The sequence below is a fragment of the Bidens hawaiensis genome, unplaced genomic scaffold (assembly GCF_021521415.1).
Source record: "Bidens hawaiensis isolate Kalapana, Puna unplaced genomic scaffold, B.hawaiensis_p1.1 tig00061233_1, whole genome shotgun sequence".
Classification (NCBI taxonomy): Eukaryota; Viridiplantae; Streptophyta; class Magnoliopsida; order Asterales; family Asteraceae; genus Bidens; species Bidens hawaiensis.
Window position 1 is genome coordinate 29,793 of NW_027501025.1, and position 10,234 is coordinate 40,026.

The 10,234-nt window shown below is 39.4% G+C and overlaps 1 pseudogene; it reads right to left on the reverse strand.

Annotated features, from left to right (window-relative positions):
* Window positions 1-4,510: 4,510 nt before the first annotated feature.
* Window positions 4,511-9,919, reverse strand: LOC143603316 (potassium transporter 5-like; annotated as a pseudogene).
* Between the last annotated feature and the right edge of the window lie 315 nt (window positions 9,920-10,234).

The window sequence follows — 10,234 nt, forward strand, 5'->3', positions numbered from 1 at the left end:
CTGCGTGTAGGTTTTTCACGCTATTGGGTTTGTGCGGGTAGGACCGCCTTCCCACGCAACGACTTCACATAATGTGAATGCCGTCACCAGTGTTGCATAGTTTAACCGTTCGACGCGCGGTTGTTGATAGGTTATTGTTCAGTTTCCTCATTATGATTCGTGCGGATAGACCGGCACTTTCATTTTTGGGTGCTGAACCTTTCCCCTTCAACTGACCTGCGTGAAGGTTTTTTCACATTATTGGGTTTGTGCGGGTAGGACCGCCTTCCCACGCAACGACTTCACATAATGTGAATGCCGTCATATTAGTGTTCAGAAAAGTAAAATCATCAGCTTCGATGTTCTAAAGAGAATCATTTCCATTAGAAGTGGCTCTTGGCCTTTTCTTTACAAATTGGAATTGATTTACATGCGAACTGTGTAAATGAGCTCCCTTCCATGTTGTTGGGATGGGAGTGCCATCGAGCCGATACGCACCTGGTTCGGGATCTCGTTCTTTACGCAGCATGTAGTCTCGACATTGAAGCTGGAATTTTTATTCGTGTTTTCCCCAGCTGGGGTTCTACACGCACCCGCCTGCTCAGCCTTTATTGCGCCACGAGGTGCGCGAGCGTCCCATCTCTGACAAATGCTTCAACCATGTCTTTTACGTCTATGCATTCTTCAGTGTTGTGGCCTTTTGTCTTGTGAAAGTCACAGTATTTGCTCCGATCAGCATCGTGACGATGTCGGATTATTGGAGGCTTTGGCCACGGGAGCTCTTCAGTGGTGAATATCTCAGTGACGCTTTTGGTGAGTGGCGTCCATCTGGAGTTCCGGTGCGGCTGTACATTATCCCTTCCGCCCAATCGATGTTGCAAGCCGGATGAGGTGTCAAAGTTTACCCTTGACTGCCAAATGCCTAGCTTCCGCTTTTTATTTAGTCGGGCGGTGAGGACATTGTCTTCTCTCGTCTTCTGAGTGTAGAGGTTTGTGCTCTGTGGGAGATCTCTACCCAGTTGCTTCTCCGTTTCCGCATAGCGTTTTGCTGCTGTCATGATGGCATCCCATGTGGATGGCATGCCATCTTTACCCGTTAGGGTGCGGATGAGCTCTGGGTCATGCGCGCCCTGGATGAAGGCAGCGCGAACAAGATCTTCGCTGATATTGCCCAAACTTAGCTTCTTTGAGTTGAAGCGAGTGATGAAGTTTGGCAGAGATTCATCTTCTTCTCGTATGCATTTGAGGATTGTCCATTGCTCCTCGGTATACTTCCGTTGCTGGCTGAAGTGTTGGCTAAACTTCTGCTGGAAGTCTGCCCAGTCGTAGATGTGGTTGACCGGTAGACGATCAAACCAAGCTCTAGCAGCCCCAACAAGCGTCATTTGGAACATGTAACACCACGTGGGTTCCGTCCAATTGCTAACGGTTGCCCCTGCTATGAACCTGTTCAAATGATCGTCTGGATCAGATATACCGTCATATGTGCCTATGTTAGGCATTTGTTTGGCACTCTTTGGGGCGATTGCTTCCGCAATGTCCCTTGCAAATTTGGACGTTCCTGCATTTGCAACGTTTGGTCTGAACGTTTTGGAGAAGTCTCGTGGACTTCCACCTGTGCTTTTTGGTTTGAAGGCTTGTCCAAAATGCCTTTTCGGTTGGGGTTCCATTTCCTTACGCTTCCCTTTTGCCCTATGGCGAGGGTTTGCGTCGGAGTCGGATTCCTCCGAGTCATCCTCCCAGTATTCGAATTCGTCGGCCTGTTGTACGGAACGCAAGCGTTCGTTCAACTCGGCCTGGAATTCCTTTTGTCGTGCCTCCGCCCATGCTTTGACTTCATCGAGAGTTTGGCGGGGGAGTCTTCGTTTCTCAACCTGGGTATCAGTGGATCCCAGTAGGCGATCATTTACTGCACTTGCCCCAGCATGAGTAACTGGGGTAGTGTTCGTAAAATTTACTTCACTTGCCCCGACTTGGGTAACCGGGGTAGTGTTTGTAAAAACTGTGTTACCGGTATTCTCCCCAGTAGCTGGGGTTGTGGTTACCGGAATTTCTCTAACCATCTTTGTAGAAGTTTGAAAAAACTAGAGAAAAATGAAGTTCTAGCTTTAAGCACGGATGGCGCCAATGAAGAAACACTAACCGGACCCCGGACAGATTACTGGTAACCTGGGGGTTAGATAGATGTTTCCCACGAGGGTTAGACCCTTGGAAGATGGTTCTTCTGATAACCTGCAAAACAGACACCGTGAGCTCGTCACTGAGAAGGGGGGGGGGGGTTCCTCCTTGTGACCACCCTCCGGCGTGAGAATCAGACTAGATTGCTCTTTAAATATAAAAGTATATTAAGAGATTGCTAGAGCAGATATCAGGTATATATGATGATACAAGATGATAATATGATAAGATCAGATGGTCATACCATTTGTGGTATTTATAGCCGAAGGTAGGTTTCCAAGTAGGTATGGCCGGCTGCAACAGTGTTCCTGTTCCACCAACAGTAGCCTACGCACGTGTCCTGCTGGTAGTTGGTGGGTAGGTAGCGGCTGATAGCGACCAGGCCTGCTGTATACTATTCCTTTTCCAACAACTGGCGGCTACGCACGTGGTATGGCAGTAGTTGGTGAGTAGGCAGCGGCTAATAGTGACATACAGTGCAGGAGCATGCTGCTCGCCATACTGTTGTCAATAAGCTGTCGTATCTTTAGTCAGATCTTTTTCCCATACCTCGTCAGGTACAGTACAGAAGATCTTCCCGTATCGTACGGACTGGCTTATTTGGGCGGGAGTATTCCCCCTCCCGCCCTTGTGCGGGATTGTTCCCGGCTTCGCTCATTCCTTCAGGTGACACTGAGTGAGCTAAGTGCCTTGTGCGTGTAGCCTTGCTGCGCGGGTGGCCTTCCCTGATGGCTTGTATCCGAGGCTGCGGGGACAGGCGGAGTCCTTCACCATCGGGAGGCATTTCCTGCGGGACCAGCTTGCGTACTGCGCGTAAGGACGTCACGTCTCTGAGCATGGTTGGTCCTGCGGATCCAGTTGGTTTCTGCGCAGACGTCCCTCTTCAAGGTGAGTCTTGCGGGTCCAACTGGGCTCTGCTGGGACCTACCTCTTCAAATCTATAGCGAGATGGCACTTTATTTTCGATTATTTGAGGAAGTCCGTTTATGGGCATTTTGATAATGAATACCTCTCGGACAAGTTTGAGTAAGGGGTGTGTACGCGCCCTCTCCAACGAGGATTCTTTCTGTTAGGTGTATGTTGGAGTTTAAGAACCGGTGTGTTCGAGAAGTGCTAATCTTGAAAGCTATTATAATTGTTTTTTGCTTGTTTCCTGTTGGGTTCTCGTGTTTCGGGTTTCTGTTGGGCTCATGTAACTTACAAGAGCTCGAGTTCGGTTCGTTTATTATATATTACATGATTTTATACATTTATACTTATATTTAATGTGTATTTATAAGTTATAACTATAATTTTAATATATTGCCTTAAATATATAGTATTTAGTGTTTCTTATTATAACTTTATATGTGAAAATAGTTATTACATAAATAAATATACATTTAATATTATTTTACTTTAAAAATTATATAAATAATAGGCTTGTTTGTTCTTTTGAGCCAACCTACAGCTCTGTTAGTTAAGCTTTGCTCGTGTAACTTACAAGAGCTCAAACTCTGCTCGTGTGTATCGGCTCGATTATTATATATAATATATGATTTTTATGCATTTGTAACTATCTTTATGTACATAATAAATGTTATCGGCTCGTTTAACACTTTAAGTAAGAGGCTTGTTTAGTTGTTTTATGCTTGCGAGTCAGCTTGAGTTTGATGAGTACGAAGCTCAATCGTGGGCTCGTTTGTTAAACAAGTTTATTATTAGGCCTGAGCTTGTGTAAGCTATGCTCGATAAGCCAATCTCGAGCAGCCAACAAGTAGCTTACACTGTTACACATGATTTGTTTCAACATAATTTGTTTTTATAAATCTGATTTCTTTTTTGTTCTAAATTTGTAATTTTAGAGTGTTATTATGAAGAACACTAATTCAGTCTAAATGTGAACCCGCGACTACTCGTGTTGTGTTTGGGTTCAAATTGCCAACCCGTAACATGACCTATTAACATTTCTATTCGGTTATGATGCATAGATGTTTGGCTGCTAAAATCTTCTGTGGATACATAGTCTACCTACACATATGATGACTTCATCTGGGCTGCAGTTGCTTTGTATCTTAATGTCATCAATCTTTTCATGGGATTGCTTTGTATGCACCAACTACCAAATTGTATGCCAGAAACATATATACCAAAAGGTCCCAAAGATAGATGGATGAGCCGAAATACTAAATACGTATAATAATAGGTAGACATGTATAATGTACACATTAAAACAACTTGAAGCTAGTAATTAGATACATGTATAATGCATTACTTGTTTTACATACATGTACGTTTTATGAAAGATACCAGATGATCGAAAACCAACCCCCTGGACACACACACACCAAAATATAAAAGAACACTAGCTTCCAATTGTCAAATCATCTTTAACAAAACATTGTCTGTCCTCAGTTGGAGGTTAACCATCATCACATATCTCATCAGCAACATATATTATAACCAAAATTTGTTGTTCATCCTAATTAGTCTTGTAGTACAAAATTGTTATCTATTATCTATCCATCTACACAATCAATACCTATGACGGTGATGCCTGGTGTATAAGAAGGCGCACATGGCGATCATAAACACGAGTGCAAATGATAATGGCAGGTATCCGCCCTGGGTAAACTTGTACAGCACTGCACTCAAGAATACATACTCTGTTGTGCAGATCACAAGCACATACAATATGACAAGAGCCATATTTGTTCGCCACACCACGATCATAATCACCAGCACAAATACCGAGGTCAGCGTCTCCGCGAATATCACCGCAATCCCTAATTCACAGATTAGAAGACCCACAGTTAGAAACCACCTCAAAACAGTTTAAATTATATAATATATATATATATATATATATGGGTGGGTTATAATAAAAAGAAATAGTTTTCGAAGAGTAAGAATAAATCTAAGCTCTTGGATCTATGATCTAGTGGTTGAGATTGGTAGTTTTTAAACTACCAAATAGTTTCCTAGGATCTAGGATTTAGGCTAAATAGTTTTCTAACTCTAAATTTTATGTTATTTCTACTCTTCCTGCAAAACTATGTCTTTTTATTTTAACCCTTTTATATATATATATATATATATATATATATATATAGGATCAGAATCATGAGGGAACTTTTTTGAAATTGAGAAAAAACACAAAAATTAAAAAAATAATAAAATAAAAAAAACAAAAAAATGAAAAAAGTAAAAAAAAACAAAATTTTTATTTTATCATCCCGGTTTCATATATATAAAAAAAACAAAACTCGGTTTAGCTAAATTATATACACATATGTATAATATATACATATATGTACATTTACATGTTTTTTTATACACATATGAATAATTTAAGATAAATGATACTATACATATGCGTATATTACGTAACTAAAGATTAAATAAAATTATACATATGTGTATAATACGACGTTTTTTTAATGAAACCGGAATGAAATATATAATTTTGGTTTTTTTTTTTACTTTTTTAAAATTTTTATTATTTTTTGTTTTATCATTTTTTTAAATGTGTTTTTAGTGATCCAAAATAGTTTCTCAATTTGCAAATATATATATATATATATAAAGAATGCGAACACGAACAAGATCTTGGTAAATTTTCAACCACCCTACTTACCCATAAGCACTGCCGATCTTGTCAGCACTTTTGAAGGCAGCAGTAACAGCGATGCAACCAATCATCAAAACATAATTAATGACCGGTATGTAGACTTGGCCAGGATGATTTTCGGATGTATGCACCACATTGAGTTGCGGAAAGCAACCCAATGTAATGGACTGGTGTATAATAGAGAACGTGCCCGAAATCATAGCCTGGCTGGCTATGATTGCTGCCATGATAAAGACCGGCCAGTACAGCGCGCTGGGGATAGATTTGTAGAACGTGTCTGCCACGTCATCCCCGTGCGTTCTAAGCCAGGATGCCTGACCAAGATACGCTGTGACAATGGCGGGATACACGACACACCCCATGCTGATCTGTATGGACCGGACGGTAAAATGTCCAAGATCAGCAAACATCTCCTCGGTTCCTGTTACAATCAAACCAACAAATATATTATTTCATTTCATTTCACATGACAAAACTAAACAGTAACAAATACATTGACCACATTGTACGTACCGGTGATTGCTAGGACGACTCCTCCAAGTGAAACCCAAGCATCTTTCCCCTTTCGTCTGAAATAATCGATAATGTATACGGGGTTGATTGCTCGGGCGACCGACGGGTCATACCTGATGAAATTGTATGCCCCGATGCCAGCTATCAAAGATAGCCAAATGGAAATGATCAAGATTTATATCAGGACAATCCACACTGCATAAATTCATAGAAAACTAGTTAAGATCAGAAGTGCAATTTGGACTATAACGAATAATATGAGAACTCTGGTCAAACTTGACTTTTTTTCTGTCAAGTTTGACTTTTTGGGTCAATTTAAGATTTTGGCCAACTTTGACTTTTTCTGGTCAAAGTTGACTCTTTGACCCTTGTTGACTTTTTGAGTCAATTTAAGATTTTGGTCAACTTTGATTTTTCTGGTCAAAGTTGACTCTTTGACCCCTGTTGACTTTTTTCTTGGTCAACAGGTGGGGATCACATTACCAAAACATATCTTTTATGGTATTTGCTATGGTCAGTTGGAATTCATATATAGTACACATGCATAGTATTACAAGTCACCTGTTTGTTTTTTTGACTGACTACTTAGGGGAGGTCTACAACAAACTGATGGTCATTTCAAGTTTTTTGAGCATAAAGGGCAATTAGGTCATTTGGTTTTCAGAGGCAAATGATAATCAGTTGTTGATTGACTGGTTTGTAAAAAGATTGATTGATGCTAACAGAGGGTATTATTAACTTGCAGCATACAGTCAAGTTTGACTTTTTACTGATCAAACTTGATATTTGGCCAAGATTGACTTTTTATTGGTCAAACTTGATATTTGGAACTTCCAAATGAACTTGGAAACTTTTGGCCCGTTTGGAAAGAATCTGTTCAACTTACAAGTTACAAGGGCAATTTGGCCATCAATTTCTGGCAGGAATTTGTTTTGCTATGGCAAAAGGGTACTTTGGGCATTATGAAAATAAGGAGTTGGAAAATTATTATCAGTAAGTGATAAAGGCAAGTCTGTCTATATGCAGGGTCCTTAATTTTTGTACGAATCTGATCAGTTTCTATGTCATAGTCGGTCTATGTCAAAGTGTATCAGGAAATTTTGTAGTATGAAGGTTCGATTACTATACCATAATATCGGATTAATCACAAACCGGTTTGGAAGCAAGAAGTTGCAGCCCGATCAAACCGGTTTGGGACAAAATGACTGGCTTGAAACCGACTCAAACCGGTACATGACTTGCCTTGGGGCTGGCTTTAAGGTCACAAAATGGGCCCAGATACAAAATAAAAAGTATGATTTTTGTGAGGAAAATAATCAAAAAGCTGGGCCGGGCCGGCCCATCAGATGAATGGGCTGTGTTGGTGGGCTATTGTCAGATCTGTGGGCCGGCCCATCAGATGAATGGGCTTTGTTGGTGGGCTTTTATTAAATTTCTTGGTTTTAGTTGGGCCTCTCATTTGGGCCTTCTATATCACTGCTTCATTTCTTGACAGGTATATGAAAACTAGTGGCATATGCATTTATTAAAAAAAAAATACATGTATTAACTTTTCTTTCTATGACATTCATAACAATAGAGAGTTGGTTCAAATGCTTTAAAGTTACCTTCTGTCATGAAATGGGCTGCCTCCTTAAGTCCTGACACCGCGGATAAAAGTATACATAGAGAGGATCAGATATACGTTAGAATTAACTGACATGAAAACAATAAAAAAAAGAGTAAAAGTAATATTCACCGGAGATGGAAGGGGTGAGGATGCCATCACCGACGACCATGCTAGTCCCTAGCATTGCAAAAAAGAGTAGTGCAAGCTTGGCGAGCTTGCTTTGCTCGAGAAATCTTTGAGCTTTTGATATTGTGTTGTTGTTTTGCATCTGATCATGATCCTCGGGTTGGTCTCTCGGGATTACACCCACCTTTGCGTGTCGGCATAGGTTGGTGTATAATGCAAATGTGCCTCCTGTTATCCAAAACAAATTCAGTACTAAGTAGCACTAATTAATCTATATATGTGTTATAAAAAAACAAGATACACTAGCTAGAACAGATTAATTATATTATTCTAGTGTTTGATATCTCTTCAAAATATTTAAGTATAATATGTAAAGTGTTCATTTAAAACTGAAAATATACTTTACACTGATTAGGGGTGAGCACGGTTCGGTTCAATTATTGGGTGAAACCTAAACCAAAACCGAAGTAGTCAGTTATTTTAGTTTCCTAACCGATCGCTTTTTGGTTACCCGGTTATTCGGTTAGTTTCGGTTTTGGTTATTTTCGGTTAATTTCAGTTAATTGCGTGTACGTTAAAAAAAAGCAAAATCAAATAATGAACTACAATAATTATTCATGTTCCAACTAATATAGAATAATAAGTCTTTAGTCATTATTATCCATGAATAAGTTTTCAAACAGCAAAGATTAGAACAAAGAAAAGGTATAACCGATTACCTTAACAAAAAATGTAAAGTGATCAACTGATCGATTTTAGTCCCTAGAATAAAGAAAATGCATAATCGGTTCGGTTCGGTTTTATTCGGTTTTTTCAAAATGGATAACTTAACCTAAACCGAAAAATCGGATTTTCAAAAAACCAAAAGATTAACCTTCGGTTAACACTTCGGTTCGGTTTTTTTCGGTTAGTCGGTTTCGATTCGGTTTATTCGGTTTTCTGCTCACCCCTAACACTGACATGACTTACACCCCTAGACTTCATAACAATAAAAGTAAATTTAGTTTAACTTGAACATAAGACATACTATATATATATACAGTTAATTAAACTAGACTTAATACTTAAAGTAAATTACCTTCGCCATTGTCGTTGGAGTGCAATACAATCATCACATATTTGATAACCGGGATGAGGGTGATGGTGTAGAAGATCAACGACAGAACGCCCAACACATCATCAGGGTGTTTGATCCCGCCATTTGAAAATGTGGTGGCGAAAACGTACATCGGGGATGTACCGAGGTCGCCAAAAACCACTCCAATGCACAGGAACGCGAGCTTCAGTGTATCTCTCCAGTTACCCTTGATTATTTAACACGTGATCATGGATGTTTGTCAGTAAACATTACAAAAATAAAATAAAAAGTGTGTAATTAATCAAGAGACCTTGTTCTTGTGGTGGCTGCCGGCCTCAATATCAAAGCTGCGATGGGGCATCGTCATGTCATCGTTTAAAGTTGAACGGGCAGCTTCTTCTTCTTCTTCTCCTCCTCCTTCTTCGTCTTCATCTTCTGTAACGATCTCACTCACGAAGGGTGGATCATAATGGCTGCAGACAGGTTGTTCTTGTTCAATTATTATTTCTTGAATGATTTCTTCAAGTTCTTCTTTGATTTGTTCCTCTAATCCATGTTCAGCTTCTTCTTCTTCTTCTACAATGTTGTTCAAAGGCGGATCTGTACGGACGATTTCATGTTCATCTGCTGCTTCAAACACATGAATGCTAGTTTGGATCATGGGTGTAACTTCTACCACAGTACCAGCTAATTCTTCTTCTTGTTGTTGATGAGTTTCTTGATTATTAATGTTGACGGGTGTCATTTCTTCCACATTAATCATATTATTATTGTCAGTAGCAGCTTGTTCTTGTTGTTCTTCAAGGTGGCTGGAAGAGGTAGACATGATGCTAATAATTAATTTCAAGATCTAAACACTGGAATGACTTTGTGTTTTGATTAAGACATGCAGGTTGATAAAGATGGTGAAGGAGGGGTAGTTTCCTCAATACACCACCCCTTTCTAGATTTTAGTTATACTAGTTATTAGTTAATAATTAGTGTAATAATAACCATAAGGTCCATAACTAACAATTTAACGTAAATCCTTTGCTTAACTAGATTTAGAACTTTACCCATAATTTACTTTTACTAATTTGTTCATTTATTTATTTGATTGATTTTTTTTAAAAAAATGTATGTTTAGACATAATCTTTCTTT